Consider the following 16650-nt stretch of genomic DNA (forward strand, 5'->3'; position numbering starts at 1 on the left):
TCTTTCTCCTGAGGAACTGCTGGTAGTTTCGAACTGCTGACCTTGCTGTTTGTAGCCCGATTCATAGCCACTACGCTACCAGAGCTCCTTACCAGGTCTCCTTATCCATGGTATAAACTCAAACCAAACCCACTACTGTTAAGTCGATTTGGATTTGTAGTGAACCTCTAGGACAGGGCAGAACGGCCCCAATGGCTTTCCATAGCTGTAATCTTTATAGAAGCAAACTGACGCATCTTTCTCTCTCAAAGGGCTTGGTAGATTCACAGCACCAACCTTTATCAGTTAGCAGCTGAGTACTTAAGTCAACGCAGCTTTACCCCAGCTCAGAGGGGACCAAAAGTTGAATGTCTTGGGAAAGCCCCCAGCTTGGAGCATCCCAAGACAGCTGCTCAATCTCCCAAGCTCTTGTTGTGAGACCACATTGGTATCGCTCACAGACTCTGGGAAGTAGAAAAGAACATTGTATTTAAAGCAAGCCTCCAAAGATGCAGGCAGCAACTGACATTGTAGCAGCTCTGAGTCTGCATGGTGTGCTGGGGACACACTGGTGACCTGGATAAGGCGCTTGCCTTCTGAAACTGACTGGGGTTTAAGTGCTCACTGTCACTGGTGACTCAGGGGTAGAATTCTTGCCTGAGTTCCATTCCCAGGCAACGCGTCTCCTACACAACCAGCACCCCCTGTCAGTGGCAGCTGAAATTGCTAGGATGCTGAATAAGTTTCAGTGGAACGTCCAGACTAAGACGAAGAGGAAAGGCCTGGTGATCCACTCTTGGAAAACCAGCTCAGGAAACCCTATGGTTCAACAGTGACTTCACCTTCGATCAAGAGAATGGTACACTGGTGGACAGCTTCATGCCTTTGTGCATGGGGGTCTCTGTGAGACGGGGTAGACTTCATGATGGCTAGGAATAAGGACAACTAGAGTAATCACGTGACTAAAGGGCCTTGACTGAGTATCTCCAGTGCTCAGGCATTCATTCATTCCATCAGTACTTTGCACCTTATAGAAACCTTTACAATGACATCGGAAGTCAGGGATGATATAATACTACATAGAGTTAGCACCAATTTCCAGATGAGGAAAGAGGTACTTGAGGAGCATGGAGAGGCTTGGCAGTATGCCCAAGGTCACTCTGACGGGTAGAGCAGGATTTGAACAGTTCCAGAAGATTGTGGGGGTAACTTTTCTTCCTTTCACCCTGAAGGCTTCCTTGAGCTGGGAGGCAGGTGCTGGCTTCAGCTCATCCAGTTTAGTCTTTTCTCACTTGGAAAATGGGAAGGGAATGAATTCTGGAATCCCCCTCTCTGGATTCCCCAGCAGCTTAGAATGTTATAGAATGTTCTCTGTTCTGCCCACCTCTACCTGGGGGTCCCCACAGAGAATACTGGGAGGAGACTGGCTCTGGTGTGGGCTGGAGCAGAATTTCACCTGCCCCACATCAGCCTTCTTTGGTCTATGAAATTAGTTGAGCAATCCGTAGGTGTTTTCTAAGCTGCAATTCTTAAACTTTTCTGGACAAGGATCATATCATATTGGGAAAGAAGTTTTGCATCGTAATCATTCAATACCTGTATTCCCAGATACTTATCAGCTGGAAGCAAAAGATTCACAAAACAATACTCACCTTTCCCCAGTGTTAACTCAATGCAATGTTTTATTTTCTGTTCGACTCCAATCCTGGTGACCCATGTGTGTCACATAGAACTGTGTCTCAAAAGGCTTTCAGAAGTAGAGTACCAGGCCTTTCTTCTAAAGCACCTCTGTGTGAATTGGAACCTGCAAACTTTGGATTAGGAGCTGAGTTTGTTGATCATTTACACCACCCAAGGAGTCTCAGATTTATATGTTGAAGGGTTGTCTGGAGTCTTTCCAAACTTTTTTTTTTTTTTCTGTGTAAGTAAGGACCAGGAAACTTCAAAAAGTCCATGGAAAATTTTCATGATCTTTTATTCCATTTTTTTCCATATATTTTTTGAAGCCCCCCTCATATAGATCAAAGGAGTTCTGGTAGCATAGTGGTTATGAATCAGGCTGCTAACCTCAGGATCAACAGTTCAAAACTACCCACTGTTCTATGGGAGAAAGATGAGGCTTTCTGCTCCTGTAAAGATTTACAGCCTCGGAAACCCTGTACAGGGTCGCTATGAGTTGGAACCGATTTCACGGCACATAACAACAACAACAACAACAACAACAACATATAGATCATATAGAACAGGAGCTCTGGTGTAGCGCTGCAGGATAAGCACTGGACTGCAAGGTTGGTCGTTGAAACTCACCAGCCAGTCCTCAGAAATCTTATATGGAGTTGCTATAAATTGGAACCAATTCTACGGCATTTAACATATAGATCACAGGAGCCCCGGTGGTCCTATAGGGTAAGCACTGGCCTGCTATCCCAAGATTGGCAGTTCAAACCTGCTAGCAGCTCCGAGGGAGAATGATAAGACCTTCTGCTCCTGTAAATATTTATAGCCTCTGAAATCCTATACAGGGCCCCTCTGTGTCCAAATGGACTCAGTTGGCAGTGGTTTTCATGAAGATCAGGGGCCAGCAAACTTTATCTATTAATATTTTCAGCTTATTGGACCATATTGTCTCTGTTACAATACATGCAGGACTCCAAGGTTGGTTTGAACCACAAGTTCAGCATTAGCAGCTGTGAGTTGCTGTGAGTTGGAACCAACTCGACAGCACTTAACAACAACAACAGGCTGCCAATACGTACTGTCAGCCCTCCAACTCAGGACGATCCTATGGCGATATTGTTGTGGTCAAGTGCCGCCGAGTTGTTCTCAACTCATCATGACCCTACATAGCGTTTCCGAGGAGTGGTTGGTGGGTTTGAACCACCAAACTTGCCTAGTTTTTCTGACCTCATTTTCTCATGAACTTTTCAAAGTTTTTTGACTCCTTACTCATGATGTCCTGGTGTGGTGCTGTGGCTAATGTGTCAGACTGCAAAGTCCTTTGAACTGTAAGGTTGGTGGTTCAAGCTCACCCTGAATCACCTATATAGGCTACTTGGAAACCCTATATAGGATCCCTGTGGGTCAGAATCGACTCAACAGCACTTAACAACAACAACAACAACTCACAGTAAGTAGTCCAGTGCTATCCTACAGTGCCACACCAGGACTACTCGTATATAAATGAGCAGAGTAGTTTTATGCCATGAAAACCTTATTTATAGACATTGAAATGTGAATTTCATGTAATTTTCACGTGTCACACAATATTCTTCTTCTTGTAATTCTTTTAACCATTTAAAAATGTAAAAACTACTCTTCACTTGTGGACCATAAGCCTATAGTTTGCCAGTCCCTGATATAACTACATGAGCCCGTGGGAAGTGCAAATGGCTCACGTGATTGGCTGCTGACCCAAAGTTTGGAGGTTTGAGCCCACCCAGAGGAGCCTTGGAAGAAAGGCCTGGTGATCTACTTCTGAAGAATCAGCCACTGAAAACCTGATGGAGCCCACCCAGTTCGTCTCTGGCACACATGGGGTCAACCTGAGTGGGGATCAACTTGGCAGCAATAGTTTTTGTTTTGTTTTTTAAAAATAATTTATTTTATTTGTTGCTGAGTACAGTATTATATATATTGTTGTTGTTGTTATGTGCCATGGAGTCGGTTCCGACTCATAGTGATCCTGCACAGGGTTTCTGAGGCTGTAAATCTTTACGGGAGCAGAAAACCTCATCTTTCTCCCATGGAACTGCTGGTAGTTTCAAACTGCTGACCTTGCGGTTCATATCCTGATTCGTAATCATTACTCTACCAGCACTCTCTCTCTCTCTCTCTCTCTATTTCTCTCTCTCTCTCTATCTATCTATACATTACAGCAATATAAACGGAGTCCTGGTGTGGCACTGTGGATTAATGCTTTGGACTACAAAGTCAGTTTGAACCACAAGATCTGCTGTTCAAGTTCATCAATCACTCCTCGGAAACCTTATACAGGGTTGCTATGGGTCAGAACTGATTCGAAGGCACTTAACAACAACATATATAAAACCATATTTAAAGAGAGAGAGAGAGAAACAGAGACAGGGCCCTGGTGTGGCTCTGTAGATTAAGCACTGGGCTGCTAACTACAAAATTGACAGTTCAAACCCACCAGCCAGTCTTGGAAATCCTATACAGGGTCGCTATGAGTTGGACCCGACTCGAAGGTATATAATAACAAGTATATATATATATACATTTTTTAGAGAAAAAAGCCAAATTGGAATCAGTAAGATTTTTCAAACCAGTAACTAAAAGTAAGTTTATGTTGTGGTGGCTATACACACTCACATTGCTGGAGGAAGGCTTAAAGGATCTGGCTTTCTGTGGTCGACTTGGACTCTGGTTTTAAGAGATGGGTTTCCAAATGACTGACCCTGGATGCAGTCCCTGAACTTCTTAGGAATTTTTACCAATGGGCCACAAGAAAGTAATTGTTATCACAAAGTCACTCTGACTCATTTGTATTTGCAAAATAAAACCCACAACATTTCCACCAACATGTGCAGGTTGATACAATCTGGCAAAATCCTGTATGTAACGATTTAAAAGCACATTTTACCTAGTTTACAAAATGACACATAGTCTATGATCCCTCTTATATATCTAGAATAGGCAAAGGCATCGACATCAAAGCTTACTTATTCACGGTGGTTCAGTGGTAGAACTCACACCTTCCATGTAAGAGATCAGGGTTCCATTCCCAGCGAATGTACCTCATGTGTAGCCACCTCCCGTCTGTCAATCCATGGAGGATTGAATGTTGCTAGAATGCTGAAAAGCTTTGTGCAGAGCTTCCAGATGAAACAGACCAGGAGGAAAGGTCTGGCAACTGACATCTGAAAATCAGCCGATGGAAACTCTGTGAATCACAACGATCCCATCCCAAAGTGAACATGGAGATGGTGTAGGACTAAGCAGCATTCCATTTCCTTGTATATAGGTGGCCATGAATTGGGGGCGGCCTGATGGCAGCTAACAACAACAACACTACAAGGGACAGGAGGGAGAGATAAGGGGAACCATTGCTTAGAAATCACTGAGTTTCTGTTAAGGGTGATGGAAAACTTTGGAAATCGGGAGAGATGAAAAGTAATTCATATCACTGAATTATACACATGAAAATATATAGAAATAGCAAATATGTCTCAATAGGTGTTTTTACCACAATGTTCGTTGTTGTTATTAAGTACCATTGAATCGATTCTGACCCATAGTGACCCTGTATAGGGTTTCCAAGGAGCAGCTGGTAAGCTTGAACCACTGACGTGTTCAAATGATTTTGAAGTCTGACGAATTAACCCACAGCGCCATACCACACCAGCCAATTGGGCTGCAAACTGTTAGGTCAGCAGTTCCAATATCCCAGCTGCTCTGCAGGAGAAAGATGAAGCTTTCTGCTCCTGTAAAGATTTGTTGATCTTGTTAAGTGCCATTGAGTCACTTCTGACTCATAGTGACCCTGTATTGGGTTTCTGAGGAGCAGTTGGTGAGTTTGAACCTCCAACCTTGCAGTTCAAACCGACCAGTGAGAATCTTACAACATCACACCAGGACTCATTTTACATCCTCAGAAACCTTATACAGGGTCGCTGTAAGTTCAAACCAACTCCATGGCACACACTTATCACGACTGCTATTACAGAGAGAGATAAGAGGTTGGTCCCTGACTTGTGACTTAGTTAAGAAATCTCTTCATTTCATGGATGATAGTTCTTAAAAGGAGTCCTGGTGTGGTGCTTACTATAGGATAAGCACTGGACTGCTAACTGCAAGGTCAGCAGTTCAAACTCACCAACCACTCCTCAGAAACCCTATAGAGGGTGGCTAGGAGTTGAAATTGACTCAACAGCAGTTAACAGCAAGTTCTTATAAAAAGTTAAGCCTGTTTAAAAGAAAATAAATATGTTTTTTTGAATCTAGATAAGGAAATTGAAGACAAGGAATATAGTAAAATAAATTTTTAAATCTGTGTCCACTGAGTTCATCATGAAGCACAGTTGTAAAATCCTTTTCTGGCGAGCCATTGTTTTCTCTGTATTCTGCTTGTAAGAAGCTCTAAGTCTGAGCTCTGAGCCCAGCCATGCATTTTCAGGGTTAAGTCTCAGAAAGAAACAGCAGAGAAGTTAATCAAAAAATTCACAGGCTTCCACAAAGAGGGCACCTAGGGGTTGGGGTTTGAAAGATGACTAGGAGTTCCTTCGCCAAGTTTGGGGGAATAGGAGTGGGGAGGAGAAGAGAAGAGAAAATCAGATGCATTCAAACTGGGAAGTGTGAGGGGATGGTCAGTTTGGGAAAGGAGAAAGTGTATTTCTGTAACTAGAATGTAAGACCAGATGGAGGGGAGGAAGTCTTGGATGCTGTGTTGTTGTTATCACGTGCTGTCTGAGTCGATTCCGACCCATAGCAACCCTGTATAGGGTTTCTAAGGAGCAGCTGGTGAACTTGAACCACCAACCTTGTAGTTCAAACGACTTTACAGTCTGATGCATTAGCCTACAGTGCCACACCAGGACACCGGATGCTGGGTAGAGTGTTACAAATATATCCTGAATTCTTTGAGGGGCTCATTAATTTCTTGAAACTGCCATCACCTGATCTATAGTGGGTGATACGGGGTCACAAAGAGGGCTGTGTGAGTGGGGGCGGGGAGACATTCAGGATTAGAAACACATTCTTGCAGCCCCAGTGGTTAGTGTGGGGCCAAGGGAGGAACACAGGCCGGAGGAGGGGTGATGGGGAGACCTAGAGGTGGGACATGGAAAGTGCTTGCTGACTGAGGAGGGAACGTGGACTCTGGAGACAGCTGCATCTTGAAGGATGAGTAGATGATCTTTCAGACATTTGGGGCGGAGGAAAGAGCAAATGCAAACTTCTTGAGGTAAAACCAGAGTCCAAGGTGCCTGTGGGGGGGAGGGGCAGAAGGGTGAGGTTGACAGGGCGGTCTGTGGCTCCATCCTGCCACACTAGGGAGCCATGGGGGGCTCTAGAGCAAAGGAGAGCCATGATGGGGGGCAACTAGGGCACCTTCTTGCATTCACAGACGGCCTGGGGAGGCAGGAAGGGTCATCTGAGGTTGGGGGTGTGGAGAAGCTAACTCAGGAGTGGGGCGTGGGGAGAAGTGAAGGCAGTTTTGAGTAATCTCCAGGTGTGTCCCTCTGGGTCAAGAGTTACCTCTGACTTAAAGGAGTTTCAATTGATATCTGCAGAAGTTTCCAGTTTCAAGTGATATCTGCCAGTTCCCAGAGGCAGCTGTGATGCTACCCCCCCCCACCCTATTTCAGCTTCTACCCCACCCCCACTTGCCGCCTAGTCTAATCAACTCTGACTCATGATAAGTCCATGTGTGTCAGAGTAGAACTGTGCTTCTTAGGGGGTTTTGTTTTTTTTAAAGTTTTTATTGTGGATTGAGTGATAGTTTACATGGGAGAAAATCGGTTTTACACTCTTCATTTTATTGCAATGATTACAATCTCCTCCATGCATCATCATTCAACAGTATTTGCTTCTATTCCCTCTGGTGTTTTTTTTTTTTTTTTGATTTTTTTTTGGGGGGTGTACACAAAAACACTCAGAAATATATAATAATTTAAACAACCAAAGGGCACATTCTGCAAACCTGCCTCCTGGCCACCAGCACACAGCCTTTCTCTTTCCATGAGTCTAGAGTCCTCAGCTGCTCCATCTCTCCATGTCCCCATCTCTGTCTCCATCTCTGGTGTCACTGCTTCTCTGGATAGGGTCCCACATTCTGCTTGTGCTCTTCTCCCTTGATGGTCCTAAGGTCCTCTGTTCCTGGACTGTTGGATCATATTGAATCATAAGAATCTCATTCCCATCTCCTTTCACCAGACCCATTTAGATAAGATGAAAACTATTCAGTGGGGATTCTACCTCTCCCCACACACTCTGAAACTAAACTCCCTCTTGAAAACTGTAAGCCAGTCACTTTGTGCCTTTATAGCCACCCCCCCCCCCCCCACCCCCATTTCAGGTTGCCCATCAGTTCCTTAGGGTTTTTCAATGGTCAATTTTTCAGAAGCATATTGCCAGTCCTGTCTCCTGGGACACCTCTGGGTGGACTTGAACCTCCAACCTTTTGGCTAACAACTGTATGTGTCAAGCACTTGAATGACCTATGGACTCCAAACCAGTTGCTGTCAATTAAATTCCAACTTATGGAGACCCCATGTGGTCAGAGTAGAACTGCTTCACAGGGTTTTCAATGGCTGACTTTTTGGCAGACAATCACCAGGGCACCCTCTGTGGATCTGTACTTCCAGTCTTTCGGTTAGCAGCTGAGTGTTTAACCGTTTGCACCACTCAAGGACACCTCCCAGAGGACAGATGACAGTAATCGAGTCATGAAACTCCCCAAATTGATGATGCTGCAGATGATAAGCTACAATGCTAGCTAGCTCTGCACATCCTTTTTCCTTCTGCAAAACTCGTGTGTGTGGCCTCCACTTAACTAGTGTCCTGGGACCAGAGAGGGTCCAAGTCCCCTTCATCTTGTCTTTCATTCATCACAAGGGACAAAATTTCCTGTCTTCATGAATTTGATGTTCTGGAGTCTGGAGGAGACAGACAATAGTAAACATCAAGGGTACATACACCAAGCCAGGCTGTGCTGAAGGACGAGGAAGGAACAGTCATTCATTTGTTCATGCTGCTGCTGCTGGTCGAGTATGTACTGTTAAGTCAGTTATGACTCATAGCGACCTTTTGTAGGGTTTCCAAGGTGCAAATCTTTACAGGAAAAGAAAGTCTCATCTTTCTCCTGTGGAGCAGTTGATGGGTTTGAACTGCTGACCTTGTGGCTTGTAGCCCAGTGCTTATCTCACTACAGACCAGGACTCCTTTTGTTCATGCTACCATTCAACAAATACTTCTCTGAGTACCTACTCCAGCCTTGTTGTTAGGTGCTATCGAGTTGGTACTGACTCAGCGCGACTCTGTGCACAATAGAATGAAATACCATCCAGTCCTGCGCCTTCCTCAGAATCGTTGCTACATTTGAGCCCATCGCTACTGCCGATGTGCCAATCCATCTGGTTGAGAGTCTTCCTCTTTTTCTCTGACCCTTCATTTTACCAAGAATGATGTCCTTCTCCAGGGACTTGTCCCTCCTGACAATATGTCTAAAGTATACGAGACGAAGTCTGGCAATCCTGGCTTCCAAGGATGCATTTATACCCAAGCATTCTGGCTGTACTTCTTCCAACACAGATCTGTTGGTTCTTTTGGTAGCCCATGGCACTTTTTAATATTCTCCTCCACCATCGTAACTCAAATGCATTAATTCTTCTATACTCTTCCTTATTCACTGTCCAGCTTTTGCATGCATATGAGGTTATTGAAAATACCATGGCTTGGGTCAGGTGCACCTTAGTCCTCAAGCTGACATCTTTGCTCTTGAACACTTTAAAGAGGTCTTGTGCAGCAGATCTGCCTAATGCAATATGTCATTTGATTTCTTGACTGCTGCTTTCATGAGAGTTGATGGTTGATCCAAGCAAAATGAAGTCTTAGACAACTTAAATCTTTTCTCCATTGATGTGGATGTTGTCTATTGGTCCAGTGGTGAGGATTTTTGTTTTCTTTACACTGAGTTCTAAGGGTTGCACCTTCAGCCTTAGAACAATACAACCAGAACCCTCCTTAGAAGTGAGGATGGCGAGACTTGAACTCATCATCCCTGAAGACCAGTTACTCGAAAAGTACTTCATGGTTGGTTAAGTGAAAAGGAGGGAAACTTTCAATTGACATACAGTTCATAACAATGGACTGAGATATATACCAACGATCTTGCAGATGTCCAGGACCATAACGTTTCCTTCTGTTAGACACAAGGTGGTCATGAGTCATAACAAAGACCACTCAGCAACACCTAACAAAAAACCTACTCCCAAGGGGGCAGCTGTGGGGTACCTAGTGATGCAAACTCACAGACTCATCCTGTTGCTGGATGTTGCTGGAGTCAGCTCTGACTCAGAACGACCTCATGTTGTTGTTGTTGTCAGGTGCCATCGAGTCGGAACCGACTCATAGCGACCCCATGCACAGCAGAACGAAACAATGTCCGATCCTGGGCCAACCTCACTACCGCTGCCACACTTGAGTCCATCAATGATGCCACCTGGCCGATCCATCTCGTTAGGGGTCTTCCTCTTTTTCTCTGACCCTCCAGAGGTTGTCTGCCTCATTAGAACAACCTCACACAACAGGGTAAAACTGACCCACAGGGGTTCCTAAGCTGCACTTTTTTTGTGTGTCTCTTTGTGACTGTATTTTTATTCAGCTCTACATCACACACTATATAATACATTGCAGGAACATCTGTAATGGGGATAGGTGGGCATTGCTGAATTGTTTTATTTTCCCACCAGATGTGGTGGTGGTGGTTATGTGCCATGGAGTTGGTTCCGACACATAGCAATCCTATACAGGGTTTCCCAGGCTGTAAATCTTTACGGGAGCAGAAAGCCTCCTCTTTCTCCCACGGAACAGCTGGTAGTTTCAAACTGCTGACTCTGAGGTTAGCCGCCAGGTATATACTTCCGTAATCAATGTTCTCCAGACCCTTTGATACATAGTAACGATTCACCCCAGAGACACGCCTATCTCTTTCCATCAAACTCCAGTGATATTGAAAACGGGCAACCCTTTTCTCCTTGCTCCCATTAGCAAATTTGTGGCTGTGCGCAGTGGTCATTCCGGGAATGAGCAACACATCACATGACAGTGATACAGGGAAGAATCTCGAACCACATCTCAGGAGAACCTTTTTCTAGACCACTTAAAGACGACCTGGTTTGGGCTCCCTTCCAGGCTGTACTTTTAAAACTTTTGTTTGTTTGTTTTTATTGTGAACTGAGTAAAGGTTTACAGAGCAGATGGTCAGTTTTGCCTTCAACAATTCATAGACTTTGTTTCATTCCAATGACTGCAATCCTTTCCATGTAACACCTTATTCACTTCCTCCCTGTATTTCTTATTTCCATTCTTCCTTCTTTCCCAAGCCTTCTGAATTCTGTCCTTAGGTAAATGCTGTGCTTTTGACCTCAAATGGTTGACCATTCTGTGGTGTGTACCTCAACTAGTGTTGTTGTCTCCGTCTCCCCAAAACCCATCTATTGCTTGGCTGAAAATTGAATCGTGTTCCAGACCTGAAGGATGACCAATGAGCCTCGTCTTTTTCATGGGAGCAGCTAGCTCTCTGAGGATTTCTTCTTCAGGGCACCTGGGCAAATTCAAACTGCGGAACAACCCAAAGGTCCATCAGTTGATGAATGGTTAATCATCATGGGGTCCTTCCATACACTGGAATATTGTTGTTATTGCTAAAGTGCCACTGAGTGGGTTCCAACTCATAGAGACCCTGGATAGGGTTTCCAAGGAGTGGTTGGTGAGCTTGAACCACCAACCTTGTGGTTCAAACCGACCTTGCAGTCCAGCCTATGAACCCACATCACCACACTAGGATTTGAATGAAGACCTGACACATACTACATCGTGCATGGACCTCGAAACCATTATGTTGAATGAGAAAAGCCATACACGAAAGGTCAATATTGTCTGATTCCATTTGTGAGAAATATTCAGAAGGGGCAAATTCAGAAAGTGGATTCGTGGGTACCGGGGAATTGGGGATAAAGGATGAGTTAGTGGGTGTCATAGTACCCTAACACTGATGTGCTTGAAATATCACAAGAGGGTGGCTTTAACAAACAGAAATTAATTTTTTCACAGTTTGTTGTTGTTGTTGTTAAGTGCCATCGAGTCGGGTCCGACCCATAGCGACCCTGTACAGGGTTTCTGAGGGTGTAAATCTTTATGGGAGTAGAAAGCCTCATCTTTCTCCCGCGGAGCGACTGGTAGTTTCGAACCGCTGACCTTAAGGTTCGCAGCCCGATTCGTAACCACTACGCTACCAGAGGTGTCCAAATTCATGGCACCAGCTCTAGAGGAAATCTCTCTCTGTGTTGGCTTTGGGAAAGGTTCTTGTTCCTTGGGCCCTTGGTGGTCTTCATGTGCTTGGCATCTCTTCCCCCATCTCTGCTTGCTTCTCTATCTTAATCTACTCCTTTAATCTCTCAAAGGTGATTGGCTTAAAACACACCCTATTCTGATATGATCTCTTAAGACAGAAAATGCTATTCGCAAATGAGATTATAATTACAGGTATGGGGATTAGGGTTTACAACACACGTTTTTCTTGGGAATACAATTCAATCCATGACAAGGAACACAGGGTTTCTTTTCATTGTGTTGTTGTTGTTAGGTGCCGTCGAGTTGGTGTGAGCCTATACACAACAGAATAAAACAGTGTCTGTTTTATTAAAATAATAAAACAATTGTGCCATCTTCACAATTGTTTGAGCCCATTGGAACTGCCACTGGGTCACTCCATCTCATTGGGGGTCTTCCTCTTTTTTACTGATCCTCTACCTTACCAAGCATAATACTGTTCACCGGGGACTGGTCCCTCATGATAATGTGTCTGAGGTTTGAGAAAAGCTGGTCATTCTTGCCTCTAAGGAGCATTCTGGGTGTACTTTTTCCAAGACAGATTTATTTGTTCTTCTGGGGGTCCGTTGTACTTTCAGCATCCTTTGACAACAGCAGATTTCAAATGCATCGATTCTTCTACAGTCCTGTTTATTTATTGTCCAACTTGCATATGTTCTGGTTTTGGAGTGATGAAAATGTTTTGGCACTAGACGGCAGTGATGGTTACACAACTTTGTGAATGTACTAAAAGCCACTGAAGTGTATGATTTAAGGTGTGGATTTTATGGTATGTGTATGATATTTAATTTTTTAGAAATAGAGATATAACACACAGAGAATTCTTGGCACATCTTAAGCACTGAATATTTTGAAGCTATTATTATTAGAAACAGAAGTTCTGGTAGCATAGTGAATTAAGCATTGGGTTGCTAACCACAAGGTTGGTAGTTCAAGCCCACCATATGCCCTGAGGGAGACAAATGAGACCGTCTGTTACTGTAAAGATTTACAGTCTTGGCAACCCAGTTCTGCTCTGTTATGTAGGGTTGTTATGAGTTAGAAATGAACATTTATTAACTTAGTTTAATAAATAGTACTTACTGTAATTCTTATAACAATGCTAAGAAGTAGGCACTCCTATCTTTCCCATATCCCAGATGGGGAAATAAAGCCCAGAGAAGGCAAATTTCCTTCCCAGGGTTGCACAGCCTATATGAGCCTTATATGAGCCAGCATTGAACCCAGGATTGATTCCCGATCCTTTCACTTAACCATGGCACTATGAGATCACTCAGTTCCTGGGTGATCAACATTTAACTATGTGCCTCTTACCTTAAGCAAGTGAGTCCTACACTGTTTGAGGCTGTGACTGGTGCCCATGCCATGTCCTCTGCCCACACTGACATTCCTGGGCACCTGTCGAATGGATGTAAGGTGCATGTCCCTGATGAGTGACAAAGCCAGGGGCCAGGTGAGGGGCTTGAGCTCTGGCAATGTGGTATTCACGATTGAGTTGATACCTTTTCCCTGAGCGCCTATGGGGTGCCCAGTGTGATCAGTGCTGGAGACACAGGGTGGAAGGAAGGCAGGGGGAGAAAGAGAGAGCTATAGAGCAAAAGAGAGAGTGAGAAAGAGAGAGAGAGAGGTGAAATCCATCCCCGGGGCAGTCCAGCCTGCAGGTGTCCAGGGTCAGAGCCAGGCTGTCTGTGGGCACAATCCCAGGCAGATGCCCCTCCCACCTGGCAGTGTCTAGGTGGGGTGAGTAGCTGGGAACCACAGAGACCTGGCCCAGAGGGCAGGGAGGGAGACCTTGGCATTAGAGCAATGCCCGATGCTATCAGAGTCTCTGAGCTATTACTCACAGGCTGTGATGAGGCAGGGTGTAGCTCCACCCGCCACTCTGCCCTCATTTGACGAACTCAGAGGCTTGCTGAAATCTACTGCTCTGGATCTGCCCCACTCTCTGGACTTGGAGTAAACGAGTTGACCCTGAGTTATGGTGACCCTCTGTGTCAGAGCACAAATGTACTCCATAGGGTTTTCAGTGGTTGGCTTTTCAGAAGTAGATTTCCAGGTCTTCCTTTGGAGGCAGGGGCTCTGGTGGCATAGTGGGTGACGGGTTGAGCTGCTAACCACAAGGTCAGTAGTTGAAATTCACCAACCGCTTTGTGAGAGAAAGAGATGGCTTTCTGTTCCCGTAAAGACACTCCACAAGGTCACTATGAGTTGGAATTGGCATGCTGACATGGGTTTGTTTCTCTTTGGCGGTGCCTCTGGATGGACTGAATGTAACACCAACCCTCTGGAGCACAGTTCTACTCTGACACTCATGGGTCAATGTAAGTCAGGATTAACTTGCTGGCAACTGGTTACTGGTTTTACCAGTTGCTAAGCAATCTGAATGCTGAGGAAATAATCTGAGAAACTGGATTGTATGAAGAAGAGTGTGGCATCAGAATTGGAAGAAGACTCATTAACAAATTGTGATATGCAGATGATATAACTTTACTTGCTGGAAGTGAAGAGGACTTAAAATACTTACTGATGAAGATCAAAGACTATAGCCTTGCTTCAGTGTGGCTTGCACCTCAATGTAGAGGAAACAAGCATTTTCACAACTGGACTAATAAATAACATCATTATAAATGGAGAAAAGATTGAAGCGGTCAGACTTCTGTTTGCTTGAATCAATCCTCAACACTCATGCAAGCAGCAGTCAAGAAATCAAATGACATGTTGCATCAGGCAAATCCTGCACAAGCCTCTGTAAAGCATCAAAGAGTGAAGACATCAGTCGGTTTAAGGACTAACGTGTGCCTGATCCAAACCATGGTATTTTCAATGTCCTCATATGCATGTGAAAGTTGGGCAATAAACAAGATAGACCATAGAAGACTCAGTGCATTTGAATGAGGGTGTTGGAGAAGAATTATTAAAAACAGAACAAACAAGTCTGTGTTGGAAGAAGTACAGCCAGAATGCTTCTTAGAAGCCAGGATGGCCAGACTTCATCTCTCATACTTCAGACATGCTATCATGAGGGACCAGTCGCTGGAGAAGGATAGCATGCTAGGTAAAGTGAAGGGTCTACAAAAAAGAGGGAGACCCCAACAAGATGGATTGACACAGTGGCCGTATCCATGGGATCAAGCCTAGCAATGATTGTGAGGTTGGTGCAGCACCGGGCAATGCTTCATGTTTTGTTCTGTTGGGCATTGTTGCTGTTAAGTGTCACCGAGTCAGTTCCGACCCACAGTATGCCTGTATAGGGTTTCCGAGGAGCCGCTGGTAAGCTGGACCTTGCAGTTCAAAAGGCTTTACAGTCTGGCGCATTAACCCACAGCGCCATATAGGATTGCTATGAATTGGAATGGACTCAACCCTAACAACAATATAGGGTTTCCAGGGAGTGTTTGGCAGGTTTGAACCAATGACCTTGAGGTTAGATGTGCCTGGCTTATCCTACAACACCACACCAGGACTCCTCTCTACACTCATACGACATAACAAAGAAGCTGCTATTCCCAGGTGGGAATACACGCATAGGGGCCAGGATTCACAGCACGTATTTTGAGGGCAAGAGGGACATCATTCAATCTGCAACACTGCCAGTGAAGAGTCACATCAGGACAAGTGTTAGGGAGATGGGGATACAGGACACAAAGGAGCATGACCGGATCCTGTATGGGGGGATTGGCAGGCTTGATGGAGAAAGTGACACCAGACTGAAGGCAGAGCAGGACTTGGCCTTGTAAAGAGGGGCACATGAGGAGGGAGAGACCCAGGCATGTGCAAAGTCCTGGAGGTCAGAGGTCAGAGTGAATATGGCTCATCCGCAGGGACTGAGCTACTCCTTCAACCTACATTACAGTGTTAAAGATGGAGAGAGGTAAGCCTTGGAAGGTGTTTCTAAGTCAAGTATAAGAGTTTGGATTTTGTTTGTGGGATTCCCAGGTGTGTTTTATATGGAGCATTTAGTGTGATAACTGTATTGACTTGGCCTCTTTCACCAGATGTTGATGTGCCCAAGAGTATTGGGCGTTGGGCTGAAAGAAGAGGAAGCAGGGGCCAAGTGTGTGCTGCACAGGTGGGGGGCCCCCAAGACAGAGACATGGGGTAAGAGGCTGGCTAAGGTATTGGCGTGGCTCCAGCCACCTGCCTTGTGGCCATGGAGGAGTGATGAATGCAATCTATTGTCCATGACATTGGAATGTACTAAACACACAGTGTTTGCAAAAACGGACTCAGCTGACCAACAATAGTAAAGGTGTAATAGGACCCACTGAACTTCAAGATTGGTTTGAACTACAAGGTGGTTCAAGCTCACAAGCTGCTCCTCAGAAGCATTATACAGGGTTGCTATGAGTCATAATCGACTCGACAGCACTATGATTCAAGAGCAGTGACCTCAAGTCTGTTCCGACTCACAGCGAGACCCTGTATAGGGTTTCTGAGGAGTGGCTGGTGGGTTTGAACCACCGACCTTATGGTTAACAGTGCTGATCCTACAGAGTCATACCATACCTAGAGCAGGGGCTATCAAAAGGTGGTCCAACAAAAGGAAATGGGGATAAGACTCTTGTGGTACAACAGTGAATACCTGCCATCAGGACTGACTGT

The 16650-nt window shown here is 44.9% G+C and overlaps 1 protein-coding gene across 1 annotated transcript in view; it reads left to right on the top strand.

The window, feature by feature from the left end:
• The window catches only part of ACER1 (alkaline ceramidase 1), a 35805-nt gene that overhangs the window by 2456 nt on the left and 16699 nt on the right, over positions 1-16650 (top strand). The gene's annotated exons all lie outside the window — the stretch shown is intronic.

This window comes from Chrysochloris asiatica, unplaced genomic scaffold (genome assembly GCF_000296735.1).
Source record: "Chrysochloris asiatica unplaced genomic scaffold, ChrAsi1.0 scaffold00125, whole genome shotgun sequence".
Classification (NCBI taxonomy): Eukaryota; Metazoa; Chordata; class Mammalia; order Afrosoricida; family Chrysochloridae; genus Chrysochloris; species Chrysochloris asiatica.